This window comes from Gossypium hirsutum, chromosome D05 (assembly GCF_007990345.1).
Source record: "Gossypium hirsutum isolate 1008001.06 chromosome D05, Gossypium_hirsutum_v2.1, whole genome shotgun sequence".
NCBI classification, from domain to species: Eukaryota; Viridiplantae; Streptophyta; class Magnoliopsida; order Malvales; family Malvaceae; genus Gossypium; species Gossypium hirsutum.
In genome coordinates, this window is record NC_053441.1 from 22,608,116 (window position 1) to 22,623,833 (window position 15,718).

General features: G+C 34.9%; 1 pseudogene; it reads left to right on the forward strand.

The window, feature by feature from the left end:
• The first annotated feature begins 5,490 nt into the window (after positions 1–5,490).
• Positions 5,491–15,620, forward strand: LOC107915296 (putative wall-associated receptor kinase-like 16; annotated as a pseudogene).
• The last annotated feature ends 98 nt before the right edge of the window (positions 15,621–15,718 follow it).

Below are 15,718 nucleotides of genomic sequence, written 5' to 3' on the forward strand. Positions count from 1 at the left end.
GTGCCTGAAATTGACAGAAACCTGCTCAGCATAGCTCAGTTGCTGGAGAAAGGTTATTCTGTTGTGTTCAAAGACAACCAATGCCAAATCAATGATCCAAGTGGATCCAAGCTGATGGCAGTTCCTATGGCTAATAAGAGCTTTGTAGTTGACTGGACCAGGGAGTCAAACATTGCCTACACAGTTACATCAGATGAATCCAAGCTTTGGCATCAAAGACTGGGACATGCCAACTTCAGATCGATGGCTCGAATGGTCAGAGAGGACTTGGCTGAAAACTTCATCAACTCAGTGGATCATGATGATGTGTGTGAAGTGTGTCAGCTAGGAAAGCAGGCCAGACTCCCATTTCCCTCGAATCAAGCCTGGAGAGCCTCTGAAAAACTCCAACTGGTGCACACTGATGTGTGTGGCCCTATGAGGACTGAGTCATTAAGTGGAAACAGGTACTTCATACTGTTCATTGATGATTTTTCAAGATATTGCTGGCTTTACTTCCTAAAACAGAAATCAGAGGCGGCCTCAGTGTTTTGGAAGTTCAAGACTGCTGCTGAGACTGAAACAGGTTGCAAGCTGAAGTCCATAAGGTCTGATAATGGGACTGAGTACACCTCATCTCAGTTCCAAGCCTTCTGTGATAAGGCAGGCATCAAACATCAACTTACCAACACATATACACCTCAGCAAAATGGTGTAAGTGAAAGGAAGAATAGGAGTTTGATGGATATGGCCAGGTGCTTGATGATTCAGAAGAATCTGCCTAAAGCACTATGGGCAGAGGCAGTTAACACTGCAAACTACATTCAAAATAGGCTTCCAACCAAGGCCTTGGATCAGAAGACTCCATTCGAAGCCTGGTTTGGATTCAAGCCATCACTGGCTCATCTGAAGGTCTTTGGATGCATCTGTTATGCTCATGTACCTGCTGTCAAAAGGGACAAATTGTCTGAAAGGGCTCGACCTGGTATTTTGGTGGGCTACAGCACTGTTAAGAAGGGCTATAGGATCTTGGATCCTTCAACAAAGAAAGTGTCAGTCAGTAGGGATGTGGTATTTGATGAAAAGTCATGTTGGAACTGGGAAAAACATGAACCTGAGAAAGTTTCAGAAGGACTTGCAGCAGATCAAGCTGAGCCAGATCAAAATATTCCTGAAATGGACATTGATGATGAACCAGTTAGAGGAACAAGACCATTGACTGAGATTTATGAAAGAGCTCATGTAGCCATAACTGAACCAAGTAATTTTGAAGAGGCTGAAGCTCAGCAAGAGTGGAAGCAGGCAATGGCTGAGGAGATTAGCATGATTGAGAAGAACCAAACCTGGGAATTAGTTGAAAGGCCAGTCAAAAGGAAGATAATTGGGGTGAAATGGGTGTACAAAGCCAAGAAAAATGCTGATGGTACCTTGAACAAACTGAAAGCAAGGCTAGTTGTCAAGGGGTTCAGTCAGAGGTATGGCCTGGACTACCTGGAGACCTTTGCACCAGTGGCCAGGCTAGACACCATCAGATTACTGATTGCCTTAGCAGCACAGCTCGAGTGGAAGATCCATCAACTCGATGTGAAATCAGCCTTTCTGAATGGTTTCTTAGATGAAGAGATCTATGTTGAACAACCACAAGGGTTTGAGATAGCTGGCAGAGAGCATATGGTCTACAAACTGAAGAAGGCCCTATATGGCTTAAAACAGGCTCCAAGGGCCTGGTACAGCAGAATCGATGGCTACTTGACTAATTTGGGATTCGATCGAAGCAAGAGTGAGCCAACACTGTATGTCAAGAAGCAAGGGACACAAACACAGCTCATTGTATCCCTATATGTTGATGACCTGCTGGTGACAGGAGGAGATCGAGCAGTGCTGGTCGATTTCAAGACCAAGATGCAAGAAGTATTTGAAATGTCTGATCTAGGGGAAATGTCTTATTTCCTTGGAATGGAGGTGACTCAAGCACAAAATGGGATATTTCTAAGTCAGAGAAACTTTGCCACAAAGATTCTGACCAAGTTCTCCATGCAAAACAGTAAAGCAACTAAAACACCTGTTGCTGTTGGAGAAAAACTATCGAGCCAAGGTGATTTTGAGAAGGTTTGTGAAACAACCTACAGAAGTCTAGTTGGTTGTCTGTTATATTTAACTGCCACTAGACCAGACATAATGTATGCTGTAGGATTGCTCTCAAGGTTCTTGCATTGTTGTAATAAAAAGCATTTACAAGCTGCTAAGAGAGTGCTTAGATATGTCAAAGGCACTTTGAGCTATGGTTTAAAGTACAGCAAGGAAGGAAATCTGAAGCTGGTTGGCTACATTGATAGTGACTGGGCTGGCTCGATAGATGACATGAAAAGCACCTCTGGGTATGCTTTCAACCTTGGTTCAGCCATGTTTTGCTGGAGCTCGAAGAAGCAAAGTCTGGTGGCTCAATCTACTGCTGAAGCAGAATATGTGGCAGCTGCAAGTGCTGTCAACCAAGCCATTTGGCTAAGGAAAATCTTAGCTGATTTGAAAGTGCATCAAAAGGAAGCTACTGAGATCTTCTGTGACAACCAATCTTCAGTTGCAATTGCTAAAAATCCAGTGTTCCATGGAAGAACAAAGCATTTCAGCATCAAGTTGCATGTTGTTTGAGAAATGGAGCAAGCTCAGGAAGTGAAGCTGATCCATTGTAATTCTGAGGATCAACTTGCAGACATTTTGACTAAAGCCCTTAATGTCACAAGGTTCGAATGTCTAAGAAGGAAGCTAGGTGTTTGCTCCATGCAAACCAAGGAGGAGTATTGAAGCAATGGTTAGCATGTAGCAATCACATGTTTTATTATTATTATTATTATTATTATTATTATTATTATTATTATTATTATTATTATTATTTGGATGTAATGATGTAACTTAGTTGTATTCCAACTAAGTTTGTTAGTGTAGTAGGTGGTGATTTATTTTAAGTGGATGTAATGATGTAACTTAGTTGTATTCCAACTAAGTTTGTTAGTGTAGTAGGTGGTGATTTATTTTAAGTGGATGTAATGATGTAACTTAGTTGGAAGTGGATGTAATGATGTAACTTAGTTGTATTCCAACTAAGTTTGTTAGTGTAGTAGGTGGTGATTTATTTTAAGTGGATGTAATGATGAAACTTAGTTGTATTCCAACTAAGTTGTCAAGTTGTAAGCTTGTATAAATAGGCTTTATGCCATTTTAAAAAAATATGAATGAATTCAATCAAGATTTCATCCATATACTCTCTATTTTAGCTTTGCTTAAAATTTATTTCATTTTTCTTCTTTGTTTCTGCCGCAAGTCTCGATTCTTGCTCGGCAAGCTTTTTGTTGAACCTTGCTATTTGTTGCACTTAGCTCCAACATTTCATCCATATACTCTCTATTTTAGCTTTGCTTAAAATTTATTTCATTTTTCTTCTTTGTTTCTGCCGCAAGTCTCGATTCTTGCTCGGCAAGCTTTTTGTTGAACCTTGCTATTTGTTGCACTTAGCTCCAACAGCAGTTCATATGGCGAGTCATATTCACTTTCAAACTTCCCCATATCTAATACCAGAAACAAGTTCACAGCCATTGGTTGTGATACCTATGCTCTCATTGAGGGTACCTTGGGACATACGTATTCAACCGGGTGTGTAACATTCTGAAGTGACGTGGAGGATGTGATAAATGGGCCTTGCTCTGGTATTGGCTGTTGCCAGGCAGCTATCCCTAAAGGAGTGAGGAATTATATTCTGATACCCGTTGGAATCATTCCAATGTATTGGACTTCAATCCTTGTAGTTATGGATTTGTTGTGGAAGATGGAGCCCATAATTTCTCTGTTTAGATCTTTCCAATGTTAATTTCAACACAACGAAATTCCCAATCATTCTTGATTCGACAATTGGGAACCAAAATTGCACTGAAGCTAAATTGGATCAAAAAAACTATGCTTGCAAGGAAAATAGTGTTTGTATAGATCCAGAAAATTATAATTGCAAGGAAAATACTAGTTGTATAAACCCTGGATATTTGTGCAAGTGTCTTGATGGCTTTCAGGGTAACCCTTACCTCTCCTATGGCTGCCAAGGTAAAGATATCAACTTCTTTTTCATTCCAGATTCATTTTGATGAATACTTTTAATTTTGTTCCCAATATATTTTTTTCTGCTTTAAAATGTTTGAAAATTTGTAGATATTAATAAATGCAAGACACTGAAGCCTTGCAATGAAACTGCAACATGTGATAACGTAGCTGGAAGTTATTATTGTTCATGTCCTGAGGGATTTGAGGGGGATGGCCAGAAAAATGGAAAAGGGTGCAGTCCTAAAGTCAAATCACACCAGAGTTTTCCCACTCTTCTTGTTGCATTAGGTTGGTTGGTATAAAATGTTGATTTCTTTTTATTTGGTAAATACTTTGTGCAAACATATTAATACTGAGATGAAACTAATCCAAATTTAAACCGATTTAATTGGTCTAAATAGTTTTCATATTCTGATTAATACATCATTGTTAATGTTGGATGGAATTAATCCTTTAATTTGTTTTGGATTAAAATCCATCCAACATCATTATTAATTTCTCATGGAAAAGAACTATATGAAAATTAATATTGTGATGTATGTTTACAAAACATATCAGACCCAGGTTTACAAAGTTTAGGCAAACATTAATGAGATATGGATATTAAAGCTTATCAGTTTTAATCCATACAAAGTTCAATTGAAACTATAAAAATGGAGCTTCTTTTTTTTTAAATTACAATTTCTAGTCTCATATTGTTACAGGTATAGGCATTTTATTTTCGCTCTTATGCTCCCCAAGGGTGTATTTGGGGCTGAGGCAGAGAAAGCTCAACAAAATGAAACAAGAATACTTTTAGCAAAATGGTGGGATTTTGTTGCAGGAACACCTTTCACGATATAAAGAATACGGCGAGACAGCTAAACTCTTTACAATCGAACTCAATAAAGCGACAAACAACTACCATGAAAGTAGAATCCTTGGACAAGGAAGTCAAGGTACTGTTTACAAAGGATTGTTGCCTGATGGTCGCAGTATTGCCACTAAAAAGTCCATCATTGGAGATCAAAGCCAAGTTCAACAATTCGTTAATGACGTTATTGTGTTATCCAAATCAACCACGGAAATATGGTAAAATTGTTGGGATGTTGTTTGGAGACACAAGTCCCTTTGCTAGTCTATGAATATGTAAGCAATGGAAGCGTCTTCGATCACTTACACAATGCCGATCATGAGTCTTTCATATCATGGGAAGCTCGTTTGTGTTGGTGCTAGAAACAAAGAACAAACAAGTTCAACTTATGGCTTGAGCAACAAGGCTTGATACTTGCAGAAGAAACAATCGAATTTAAAACAAAAGAAAGAAGAAAAACAAAGAAAATGGAGAGTATATGGAAGAAAACAAACTAATTTCATTCAATTTTGAACAATGGCATCATGCCAATACATAAACCAGGTCATGCCAATACATAAAGAGAGAGTGCGATGGACCTCCGTTGTCTGTTTAAGCAGATTGCTCCGTTTGCAGTTAAGTTAACAATTTTAGCAATTTGGGTAGCAGGTCATGCAAAACCAGGGTGCCAAAGCAAGTGCGGAAATCTAAGCATCCCATACCCTTTTGGAACAGGTAATGGTTGCAACATCAGCAGCAACTTCTTTATCTCGTGCAACACTACTTTCAATCCCCCAAAAGCATTCTTAACAACAGGTCATCTTGAAGTTCTCTACATCTCCCTGGACGGTTATTTGCGCATCCAAACTGCAGCAGCTTATGACTGTTATAATTCATCAGGACGTAGTTCCTATCACTTTAGTGTTGGAACATTTTCAAATATTTATAGTATCCCAATAACTATAAATGAATGGGTGTAATTAATCAAAAGATAAATCTTTTGGTCATTGGTCAAAAGTTATATCATTTGATTTTTTAAAAAAGAATTATAATTATTCAAAAATATTATTTGAATAGTTACAAATTAAATGAATAATTATTATTATATATTTATTCATAAAGACACCTATTGAAAGATGTCTCTATGAAGAGACAAGAAAATTCTTATAAATAGGAATGGGTTTTCATTTGGAAATATATCAACAAATTCTAATATTATTTCTTCTCTTCCTTCATTTTCTAATATTATTAGATTATTCTATAAAGTATTACTGCAGAAATCCTTTGTAGAAATTGAGTTTTTGTTACATATTACTCAGTGCATAGTGGACTATTCTCGTCAGTGCAAAACGCAAATAGTCATTGGCTTCATTGTATCCTCGAGGTTAATTTGCTTGGAACTCATTTGCACACTGAAGATAAGTGGGGGCGAATATAACCTTAAAGATAGTGGCTTGATACACGCCTTGGAGCCTTGTCCTATTTCTTGTTTTTCTTTTCGAGTTCCGATCATGTGTTCGAGATTTTCCTTACCGGAGTTTTTTAATAACAATTTTAAGGTTATATTTCATGATGACTACCACAACACATGAAAGTGGAACACTAAGGGAGTTGGCTTCCAACTTTGTTAAACTTGATCGTTTTGATGGTGGCAATTTTCGACGATGGCAGAAAAAGATGCACTTTTTGTTATCAACTTTGAAGATTGCTTATGTTTTGGATACTCCAAGACCTGAAGAGAATGAAAACGAATCTGTTGCTGCAATCCGAGAAAGACAAAAATGGGACAATGTTGATTACATGTGCATGGGCCACATATTGAATGGTTTATCTGATGGTTTGTTCGACACCTACCAAAACGACGTCACCGCTAAAGAATTATGGGACAAATTGGAGGCAAGATACATGACCGAAGATGTTACATGTAAGAAATTTCTTGTCAGTCGTTTCAATAATTATCAAATGGTTGATGGTCGTTCTGTTATGGAACAATTCCGTGATATTGAAAAGATGCTGAATTAATTTAAGCAATATGATATGAAAATGGATGAAATGATTAGGGGTGAGCAAAACTGGATTCGACTCGAAAAAATCGAAAAAAAATTCGAATTTCGAGTTAAACGAATCGAGTTATTCGAGTTAATCGAGTTATTCGAATCAACTCGAATTTTTTTTTCGAATTTTGAGTTCAAATCGAGTTAAGTTTTCGAATTCGAATAACTCGAATAATTCGAATAATTCGAATATCAAACTATAATATTTGACAATTTTACCCTAAACTCCCAAACCTTTTTACTTTTCCCTCAAAACTTTTACTCCTTCCCACTTTCCCCCTAGAACTTTTACTCCCCTCCCCTCCCAACCCCCAATCTACCCAAAATACATTTCCCACCAAAATTTTACTCTCCCATTTACTTTTTCTCAAAATTTTACTCCCAAAACCCTCAAACCTTTTATTTTCTCTCAAAATTTTTACTTCTTCCCACTTTTCCCCTAAAACTTTTATTCCCTTTCCATCCCACCTCCCACCTCCCACCTCCCACCTCCCATCTACTCCAAACCCTCCCCCTTCAATTTTTTTTTTAATATTTTCCCTCCAAAATTTTACTCCCCCTATTTACTTTCCCTCAAACTTTTATTCCCAAAACTTTTTATTTTCCCCCTAAACTTTTACTTCTCACTCTTTACTCTCAAATAAAAAATCAAAATTATCCAAAAAAAATCACTAAACATAAATAGTAATAATTTTATTTATATTTACTATTTATATTATTAAATTAAATTTCACATTTTATATTATTTATATTATTGAATTGTTTAGTCATATTGAATATTTATATTAAAATTGAATTATTAATTATGCCATAAAATATTCGTGTTAAAATTTTATATTGGTATCAATTTCACATTTTATTTTTTAAATAATTTTTATTAAAAAATCATATTTTTACATTTAATATATTTTTTAATTCCAAAATACATAGTGACAAGAATCTGAAGATAATTGAAACAACTAAGCAAGCAAATAAACTAATCAGTATATAAAAAATTAATAAATAAATTATGATGTGATGAAAGTTAATAAAAAATTTGATTAAGGTAGACAAATTTTATTATGATGGGTGACAACGGTTATAAGGACCCAAAATTATTTTTTTAAAATTTAACTCGAACAAATATATTCGATTCGATTCGAATTCCATCTCACTCGACTCGATTCGAGAAAACTTCAAATAAAGTTAGGATGATAAAATGAGATTCGAAAACTCGATTAACTCGAAAATTTTTTATTCGATTCGATCGAATGCTCACCCCTAGAAATGATTGTGGTATCATTTATAATAGACAAACTTCCTCCATCTTGGAAAGACTTTAAAAAAAGTCTAAAACATAAGAAAGAGGAAATATCTCTTGAGGCTTTGGCAAATCATCTTCGTATTGAAGAAGAGTATCGAAAACAAGATCAGAACCTAAATTCTGAAAATGCCAAAGTACATGTTACGGAAGAAGTACAGACTACTAAACCATTCAAAAGAAAGTTCAATCAGGCTGATAGAGCACCTAAGTTCAAAAAGAAACAAAAGGGCTCATGCTATCATTGTGGAAAGCCGGGACATTTCAAGAATGAATGTCGATTTTTAAAGAAGAAATCATCTTCTAAGGCTGATAATAACGAAAAGTTCGTTGCAATGATATCTGAAATTAATATGGCACAAGATGATAATACATGGTGGATTGATACCGGAGCAACCAAACATGTGTGCAAAGACAAAAGCATGTTCACAAAGTTCACACAATGTGAAAATGACAATGTCTTGTACATGGGAAATTCTTCCACCGCAACAGTTAAAGGCAAAGGGTCTGTTGAACTACAATTCACTTCTGGAAAGGTTTTAACCTTAAATGATGTATATTATGTACCAGAAGTTAGGAAAAATTTAGTGTCTGGAAGTCTGTTGAATAAGTTTGGTTCCAAACTTGTTTTTGAGGCAGATAAGTTTATTTTGTCTAAGGGAGGAATTTTTGTGGGAAAATGGTATATGTATGAAAGCATGTTCAAACTTAATATTATTAATAAGAATAAAAATACTATTTCTGCTTATATGGTTGAATCATTTTGTTTGTGGCATTATAGATTAGGTCATTTGAATTATAGAAAATTGAATGACATGTATAAATTAGATTTAATTCCTGTTTTTAATAATAATATTGAAAAATGCAATACCTGTATGTTGACTAAAATTACAAGAAATCCTTTCCCTAAGGTTAAAAGGAAAATAAAATTGCTTGATTTGATACATAGTGATTTATGTGACTTGCATAATACTCCTACATTAGGTGGAAAGAAATATTTTGTTACTTTTATTTATGATTGTTCTAGATATTGTTATATATATTTATTGCATTCAAAAGATGAAGCGCTTGATAAATTTAAAGTTTATAAATCTGAAGTTGAACTTCAGTGTGAATCATTTATCAAGTGCTTAAGATCGGATAGAGGTGGAGAATACTATAATCCAAGTTATTTTGAACTCACTGGAATTGTCCATCAAGTTTCAGCCCCTTACACACCACAACAAAATGGTGTAGCTGAAAGAAAAAATAGAGTCTTGACTGAAATGGTAAATTCAATGTTATCATATTCAAGTCTTAGACAAGGTTTTTGGGGAGAAGCTGTTCTAACAGCTTGTCACATATTGAATAGAGTTCCTAATAAGGAAACTAAAATAACCCCCTATGAACAATGGAAGAAAAGGAAACCAAACCTTAATTATTTGAAGGTTTGGGGTTGTAGAGCTATTGTAAAAGTTCCAACACCTAAACGTAAAAAGTTAGGTGAAAGAGGAATTAAATGCATATTTATAGGTTATGCACATAATAGCAAGGTATATAGGTCCATGGTAATTGAACCAAATGATTCAATTTCAATTAATACTGTTATTGAATCAAGAGATGCTATTTTTGATGAAAATAGATTTAATTCTATATCAAGACAATTACAACCACAACAATTGATTCATTCTTCAAATGAGAATGAGATTCCATTGAAACAAATTGATAATAATGATGAATCTTGTCAAGAATTAAGAAGAAGTAAGAGGATTAAAAAGGTAAAAGATTTTGGACCAGATTTCATTATGTTTCTTGTAGAAGGAAAATGTGAAAGTATATGCAATAAGATACCTTATTGTTATAATACCGAATCTGATCCTATTACATTTGAAGAGACAGTGAAATCTCAAGACTCTGCTTTTTGGAAAGAAGTAATAAATGATGAGATGGATTCAATAATGGGAAATCAAACTTGGATCTTAGTTGATCTTCCACCAGGTTCCAAACCAATAGGTTGTAAATGGATCTTCAAAAAGAAAATGAAGGTCGATGGAACCATTGATAAATTTAAAGCAAGGTTGGTAGCAAAAGGTTTTACACAAAGACAAGGTATTGATTACTTTGATACCTATGCTCCAGTAGCAAGAATTGCTACAATTAGACTATTAATATCACTTATCTCTATATATAATTTGGTTGTTCACCAAATGGATGTTAAAACTGCATTTTTAAATGGTGAATTGGAAGAGGAAGTGTACATGGAGCAACCGAAAGGATTTGTTGTTCCAGGACAAAAGCATAAGGTATGTAAGCTTGTTAAATCTTTATATGGGCTTAAACAAGCACCAAAACAATGGCACCAAAAGTTTGACAAGGTTGTTTTAGCTAATGGCTATAAAATAAATGAATCCGATAAGTGCATATATAGCAAATTTGATAATGGAAAGGGTGTCATAATTTGCTTATATGTAGATGACATGCTCATTTTTGGCACGGATTTGGAACAAATAGAAAACACAAAGAAATTCTTGTCAAACAACTTTGCTATGAAGGATATGGGTGTAGCAGATGTTATTCTTGGGATTAAAATAACCCGAGATGAAAGCACTATAGCTTTATCACAATCACATTATATTGAAAATGTGCTTAAAAAGTTTGATCTCTTCAACTGTATACCAGCATCTACACCCATGGATCCTCAATTAAAATTAGTATCTAATACTGGTAGGAAAATTGATCAATTGAAATATGCAAGTCTAATTGGTTGTCTTATGTATATAATGACTTGTACAAGACCAGATATTGCATATGCTGTTGGAAAATTGAGTAGGTACACAAGTAATCCAAGTAGTTTGCATTGGCAAGCTTTGAATAGAGTACTTAGGTACTTAAAGAAAACTATTAACTATGGATTGTGTTATAATGGATATCCTCCAGTTTTAGAAGGGTATTCGGATGCTAGTTGGATTACAAGTTTGGAAGATCATGCATCTACTAGTGGATGGATCTTCATTCTTGGTGGAGGAGTCATTTCTTGGGGTTCCAAGAAACAAACATGTATTACTGATTCCACCATGGCAGCAGAATTTATTACATTAGCCGCTGCATCTAAAGAAGCAGAATGGTTAAGAAATTTGCTTTATGATGTACCTTTATGGCCTAAGCCAATTTCACCTATTTCTAGCCGTTTTGATAGTGAGGCTACTCTAGCAAAGGCATATAGCCAAGTATATAATGGAAAGTCTAGACACATTGGATTAAGACATAGTTATGTCCGACAATTAATCTCTGATGGAGTGATCACTATTAATTATGTGAGGTCAAGTGAAAATTTGGCAGATCCTTTGACAAAAAGTCTTGCTAGAGATGCAGTAAAAAGGATCTCAAAAGGGATGAGACTCAAGCCTATTAATTAGAGTCACCCATGATGGAAACTCGACTCAACGCTTGGTATAACGTCAAGTCTTGAGTTCAATGAGACAAAGTGCATCATTAGTATGTGACTGTTAGCACTATAAATAAATTCATCCTAAGATTAAAGTGCTAGGTACCCGTAATGATAAGGGAAGGATGAGTAATATACTCTTAATGGACCCATAACATAAATATGTTAGAGTGTTATAATTACGGGAACACTTTTGATGGGATCTACCTATGTGAGTGGAAGTGTGGCCGCTTCTAGGAGCTTAAGGGCTTGGCTCTGACAGAACTCATGAAAAGAGGACATAGACACATGGCCATAATAGTGTCCCTAGTTACTAAGCATTGACTGATGTTGAAATCATTGTGTGAGATGTGTTCAGCTAATCAAATGGAATAGTTGGTTCAAAGCTTAGTCTACCACGCAATTTTGATTAACTTTAACATGTTTTTCACTAAGTGAAGATTCAATCGTAAGACACATTTATTTATGCAAATTGATTTCCAAGAATATCAAAATCTAAATAGTTTGAAAATGAGGGGAGATTGTTGGAACATTTTCAAATATTTATAGTATCCCAATAACTATAAATGAATGGGTGTAATTAATCAAAAGATAAATCTTTTGGTCATTGGTCAAAAGTTATATCATTTGATTTTTTAAAAAAGAATTATAATTATTCAAAAAATATTATTTGAATAGTTACAAATTAAATGAATAATTATTATTATATATTTATTCATAAAGACACCTATTGAAAGATGTCTCTATGAAGAGACAAGAAAATTCCTATAAATAGGAATGGGTTTTCATTTGGAAATATATCAACAAATTCTAATATTATTTCTTCTCTTCCTTCATTTTCTAATATTATTAGATTATTCTATAAAGTATTACTGCAGAAATCCTTTGTAGAAATTGAGTTTTTGTTACACATTACTCAGTGCATAGTAGACTATTCTCGTCAGTGCAAAACGCAAATAGTCATTGGCTTCATTGTATCCTCGAGGTTAATTTGCTTGGAACTCATTTGCACACTGAAGATAAGTGGGGGCGAATATAACCTTAAAGATAGTGGCTTGATACATGCCTTGGAGCCTTGTCCTATTTCTTCTTTTTCTTTTCGAGTTCCGATCGTGTGTTCGAGATTTTTCTTACCGGAGTTTTGTAATAACATTTAGAGGGATCCGTCTTGCAAAATTCCTCATATCTCATATCAAAAACAAGTTTACCGCCATTGGTTGTGATACCTATGCTTACGTCCGAGGTTCCTTGGGACATACCTATTCAACCGGGTGTTTAACATTTTGTTATAACACTACTGATGGAATAAATGGATCTTGCTTTGGCATTGGTTGCTGCCAGACGGTTATCCCCAAAGGAGTAAGGGGTTATAATGTAAGCTTGTCTACTTCTTACAATCATTCCTATGTATTAGACTTCAATCCTTGTAGCTATGGATTTGTTGTGGAAGATGGGGCCTATAACTTCTCTGTATCACATCTTGCCGACAATAGTTTTAGCAACAAGACATTCCCAATCATACTTGATTGGACAATCGAGAATCAAACTTGTAAAGAAGCCAAAATGCATCCACTTAATTATGCTTGCAAGGAAAACAGTGCTTGTGTAGATGCAGAAAATGGCCCTGGATATTTGTGCAAGTGTGTTGATGGTTTTCAAGGTAACCCTTACCTCCTCTACGGCTGCCAAGGTAAAGACATCAACTTCTTCATTATGGATTCATTTTGATGATATAGCTTTGTGCCCGATATACTAATTTTTGTTCTTTGGAAATGTTTGAATTTTGTAGATATTAATGAATGTGATAAACTGAAGCCTTGCAGTGGAACATGTCATAATACGCCTGGAAGTTATTATTGTTCGTGCCCGGAGGGGTTTGAGGGTGACGGCTAGAAAAACAGAACAGGATACCGTCCTAAAGTCGTTACCCATAGCCAGAGTTTTCCGGTTCTTGTCGTTGCACTAGGTTGGTAAACATAAAAGATATTATATAAGTTAAGGGATAATGATAAATTTAACTCTTAATATTTATATTTTTTTAATTTGATAATATTTATATCTTTTTTTTCAATTTGATCCTTATTTTTTTAGTCAAAATTTGCAGTCACAGCTTTTAAAAAAATTAAATTTAACCATCGGTCTTTCAAAAAGTGTCCAAATACTACATTTAACAAAAATATTGACTAAACTATTAAATTTTTAAATATCGCAACCTAGATGATAATCCACATGTACATTATACTATATTTTTAATTTTTATGAATTTTTTATTGAATTTTGATTTTTTTGTACTTTTGAATATTTTTATAATTTTTGAATCATTTGTTTACGGATATAAAACAAATAATGTCATGTCAGCAGAAAGTATACGTGGACTACCACACAAGTCGCCACACCTATATCATTAAAAAATAATATTTTAATTAACATTTCCATTAAAAAATGATTTTGACTTTTTTTAAAAAAAATTAATAATCAAATTTAACTTTAAAAAAAATAAGGATCAAATTAATCAAAGATATAAAAATACGATTTGATATATTTTTTTAATAGACAAATTTGGTATAAAAGATGCACAAATTAGCTAAGTTTATTTTTTTAGATATAAATCCTTTATTTTATTAAAATCATAAATTTTGCAGTTATTTAAAAAAAAAATCACATAATCTTAATGTTTCTAATTACCCAACTAATAATCATATGCAAATGTATTGTCTCCTTAACTACAGGTATAGGAGTAAGCCTTTTATCTTCGCTTTTGTTCTCCTCATGGGGGTACTTGGGGCTCAAGCAAAGGAAGCTCACCAAACTGAAACAGCAAAATTTTCAGCAAAATGGTGGGATTTTGTTGCGGGAACAACTTTCGAAACGTGAAGAGTGTGGCGAAACAGCTAAAATCTTTACAGCCTAAGAACTAAAAAATGCAACCAACAACTACCATGACAGTAGAATCGTTGGACGAGGAGGTCAAGGTACTGTTTACAAAGGAATACTGTCTGATGGTCGCAGTGTTGCCATAAAAAAGTCCATCATTGGAGATCAAAGCCAAGTTCAACAATTCATCAATGAAGTTATTGTGTTATCCCAAATCAACCACAGAAATGGAGTGAAACTCTTGGGATGTTGTTTGGAGACACAAGTCCCATTGCTTGTCTATGAATATGTAAGGAATGGAACCCTCTTCCATCACTTGCACAATGCCGCTCATGCATCTGTCATATCATGGGAAGCTCGTTTGAAAATAGCCACAGAAGCAGCAGAAGCCCTTTCTTATTTGCACTCTGCTGCATCTCCCCCGATTATTCATCGCGATGTCAAGTTGACCAACATACTTTTAGATGAAAACTACATTGCTAAAGTCTCTGATTTTGGTGCTTCAAGATTGGTCCCTTCAAATAAGGCACAAATAACCACGCTTGTGCAAGGAACACTGGGCTACTTGGATCCTGAATACTTCCATACAAGTCAATTGACTGAGAAGAGTGATGTTTATAGTTTTGGGGTTGTTCTCATAGAACTATTGACAGGTTTGGAAGCAATTTCTTTTGAAAGACCGGAACATGAGAGAAATTTGTGTCTGTATTTTGTTTCTGTTATGAAAGAGGAACGCTTGCTAGATATTATTGATAAACGAGTGTTGAACGATAAGAGCATTGAGCAGCTTAAGGAAGCGGCAAATTTAGCTAGGAGATGTGTGAGATTGAAGGGAGAGGAAAGGCCAACTATGAAAGAAGTTGCGTCTGAGTTAGAAGGATTACGAACAACGCAGAAACATCCATGGGGAATACACGACTTACCTGATGAAGAGACTGAATACTTGCTTCATGACTCTTATGGTTGTGGCACTAGCTATGATGGCTCAACTAGCTTCTCTGTGGGCCCTGACAGCATGAAAAACCAGGTCCCATTTGACATTGATGGTGCACGGTGATTCTTTAATTTTCCTTTGGTTAAAAGAAGCCACTGAAAAGGAGGGACACTAAATCCTATATTCGCTATAATATCCTTTTCTTTTCATTGAAATACGTAATGTTATTAGCTTA